The sequence below is a fragment of the Octopus bimaculoides genome, chromosome 2 (genome assembly GCF_001194135.2).
Source record: "Octopus bimaculoides isolate UCB-OBI-ISO-001 chromosome 2, ASM119413v2, whole genome shotgun sequence".
NCBI lineage: Eukaryota > Metazoa > Mollusca > Cephalopoda > Octopoda > Octopodidae > Octopus > Octopus bimaculoides.
Genome location: NC_068982.1, coordinates 70,482,961 through 70,487,030, shown reverse-complemented (window position 1 = coordinate 70,487,030; position 4,070 = coordinate 70,482,961). Strand labels below are relative to the sequence as shown.

The window sequence follows — 4,070 nt, the reverse complement described above, 5'->3', positions numbered from 1 at the left end:
TATATATATATATATACATATATATTATTTTTGTACAAGATTTTCTTTTGACAGTGACTTCGAAGTTTCGATCAGCTAATCCATTGTCAGGAGTACGATGATGGTTTAGGTAGTCGAAACGTCGAAGTTACTGTCAACAACATTCTGGTAAAAGAATAATAATGTTGTGCCCTAGAAAAGTATAGAGTAACTCATCAGATTAATGTCAAGTTGTTTTTATCATAACTGAACATAAAAATAGGCATCACTATATGTACAAATATACATACATAAATGCACAAACGCAAACACACACACATGTGTTTATTTTTATTTAACAATAAACTGAAGGATTTTTCAATACTCTTTAGTAGTGTACTTATTCATTAATTTTACAAGGAAACGATTGACAGTGAATTTGAAGTTTATATATATATATATATCTGCAGAGATTCATCTTTATCAATACACAAAAGGAGAGAGTATGATGTGGGGCAAAGTAAAATAAGAGCTAAACAGACAAGCAGTGTTTGAAACATCGATTTTTTTTCCCCCTTTTTCTTTTCACTTTTATTGTTTACAACCAACGCAAACTTTTAGACTGACCGCTTTCTCCGTTAAATGTCTGAGTTAAATGTCTGTCCCGCAGTCAGAGAACACAGTGGAAAATGTTTAATTCATTAGACATATTCAGTTGGCATCGGTTACCGTACCCACTACCTTCAGCATCACCACCATCTGCGCCTCACTACACCGACCTACGTTCTTATTTGGCAGTTAGGTCTCCTGGTCGTAGTGTGTGTGTGTGTGTGTGTGTGTGTGTGTGTGTGTGTGTGTGTGTATGTGTGTAGTGTACATCGTCAAGGGCTCACACTCTACCGTCCGCCATGTTGGTAGTAGCAATGATGGCTATTACAGCAAAAATCAATCAAATTGCAATAACCTTTTCAGTGGAATTTATTAATCAACAAACTATGTTATTTATCACCGTTCGGAAAGGAACAAGTCATTCCTTTCCTCTCCAGCAATCGGTGGGTGGTGGATGGGAGATGGTAATGGGGATGGTGGTGGTAATTGTAGTAGGAGTGATAGTGGTGGTAGTTGTTGTGTCAGTTTGGGGATGCATCGTCTGCTGTAAACAGTTTTATGAAAGCTGATACAAAATGGAATACAGAAGGACGACAGCTTAAGATATAAATTACGTGATATATCTTTTATCTTTTATTTGACTGCGGGCATACTAGGGCACCGCCTCGAAGAATTCCTGTCGAATGAATCTATCCCAGTACCATTTTTTTTAAAGTCTAGTACTTGTTCTGTCGGTCGCTTTTTAAATACATACATACATACATACATGCATACATACATACATACATACATACATACATACATACATACATACATACATAAAGCGTTCGACTCTGTGTCCCACTCATGGGTTATAGAATAATTTCACCTTGCTAAAGTACCAGCTGTTTTAGTGAATGTCAATGAAAGACTGACTGCAACATTGTCCACAGAGTTATGTCTGACAACTACATACCTACATGATGATACATGATGGCCGTCCACTCGTGACCGAGGAAGACCATTGCCGACCTTCAGGAACATCGTGCGCTCTAGGACTAACTTATATTTTGCATTTACGGCTCCGTTATTGGCTAAGGAGACCTGCTCTTGACAAGCATACACGACTGCAAACATTGCAGACCAAGCTTTCCCCATTCACTATACGAGCCGTGCGCTTTCGCGCAGTTCTCTTAAGTTCTTCATGCTGATTACGTGCTCTCTCAAAAGTATCGATCCCCTCCTTAACCTGCTTCCTCCATCCGTGGCGCTGACAGGCATTGTTCTCCCAGTCAGTGTCCTGCATATCACAGGCCTTTAATGAGGACTTGACACAGTCCTTAATGCGCAGCCTTGGTTTCTGTCGGAGTCTCCTTCGATTCACAAGTTCTCCATATAGCATCTGCTTAGGAATCTTGCTATCCTTCATTCTAATAAAAAAAAATTCTAGACACACAGATCCTGAGGACAGCTGATATCTTGAGTATTGAAGCGATGGTGCACAAGCACCGGTTACGTTGGACTGGACACATACCTACATACATACATACATTTGCAAAAAAGAAGACTGAGAAATACTCGGTTTCACGGGGAAAGAGCAAAAGAACTGACGCAGATTCTCCAAATCTAATCTCATAGTGGCAGAGTGAAGGTTTGTATGACATTTCAAAAATTCTCCATCGGAGATCCTTATGTGAATAGATGCACACAGTTGGATGTATGCATCGACAGTTCAACCAACACGCTAACTCAGCCACATATTTACAAACACAGGGAACCTTCTTAACTCAAAAAGACTTGTCACTTTGTTAGCAACTGGCTTGAACTCCATCAAGAGCTTAAATTAAACTCAAGGAAAAAATCATACATACATATATACCAGCATCGTAATGAAATAGTTGTAAAGAACATAAAAAATTAAAAAATATGTGTAAGAATTTTCTAATACAGAACTCCCAAAAGAACTCTATCTAGCACATTTGAGTTCTTCACCAATTAATGATTAATACTTACACTATATAAAATATTGTAAAATTGATATATTTTGCTAATGTTACATTCATATATATATATATATGTGTGTGTGTGTGTGTGTGTGTGTGTGTGTGTGTGTGTGTGTGTGTGTGTGTGTGTGTACGTATATATGTATTATGTATATGTGTATGCATGTATGTATTATATATATATATATGTATGTATGTATGTATGTATGTATGCTTGTATATGCATGTATGTATGTATATACACGGTACGTCATTTTTTTTTTAGGTCATATGTATGAGTTTAGAAAAGCTGAATTTGAAGACAAATTGGTACAAATAATCTTGAAAATTCTTTTATCACGCATATTAAATAAATCCACCGTTAATATTAATGGCTTCTTCAATACGGGGTTGGAAGCGTCGACATCCCGAATCGAATTATCTTTCTCAATATTAGACATAGTGCTGATTATGGCGGACTTGGGAGATTGTATGGTGTTATGGGGATATTGATTGACCTCTCTCCCAACTACACCGCATACGTAATAGTCCAGTAGACTGAGGTCTGGTGAGCTACCAGATCATGTGTCTTGTTAGAGGACTTACGGTCTTCCGATGCGTACTCTTTCTATCCAAGGCCTCATGACTTTCGCCAACACCTCTGTGTAGACGGTTACAGTGACTGTGAAAAAAAGTAAGGATGATTCTGAGAGTGGTCAACAACGAGATATCTCTCTCGTTACTAACCACTCCCAGAACCATCACAGTTGCCGGAAACCGAGTATGCATGACCGTTGGCACCTCATTAATAAAACTCTGCATAACCATCGGTCATGCCTTCGGTTTACTTTTTGATCGAATTTTTTCTCATCGGAGTAAAACGAAAGCATTGGTGTTTTAATTTGTTTAGCAGGCGCTTTGCACGGATCGAACGATTCTCTCTCGACACATCCGACATAAACTGACTCCTCCACATTGCATACTACCTGTACTGGATGTCCTCATGCACAACTTTTCTGATAGTGCATTCTGATATTGTAAATTAACTTCATGAACTTTGTAAATCTCTGAAGAGGCCTAGAGAATCATACATGTACCTCTATTTCATCCATTTCATCTATCAATTACTCCAGCTTACTGGAGTTATATAGATAGAATGAGGTATGTCACCCCTAGGCTGAAACAGCTGTAAGACATTGTTCCTTCTTCGGTCACCAGATGTCCTTTTTAATTTTTAATTACTGATATGACATAATATGTCACATGTGTTTGTATATTATTTTTATTGTCCTCTTAGTTGAAAAATAAACAGGTAAATTGACATAATACAATGTCTGCAAGTTGATGAGTACCACATATTCCCTTCCATTTTCTTATTACTATATAAATTAAGGGTTAAATTTCCTTTTACCCGCACCCATTTATTGCACTTGGTAAAAACAATAGTGTAATAATAATTGGATATCCTTCCAGCAGAATATTGGATAGATATTATTCCTTAGTGGGTTGGATTCACAACCCCTAACTTTCTTGGATTATATA

General features: G+C 37.5%; 1 protein-coding gene across 1 annotated transcript in view; it reads right to left on the bottom strand.

The window, feature by feature from the left end:
* The window catches only part of LOC106875330 (uncharacterized), a 104,948-nt gene that overhangs the window by 55,425 nt on the left and 45,453 nt on the right, over positions 1-4,070 (bottom strand). The gene's annotated exons all lie outside the window — the stretch shown is intronic.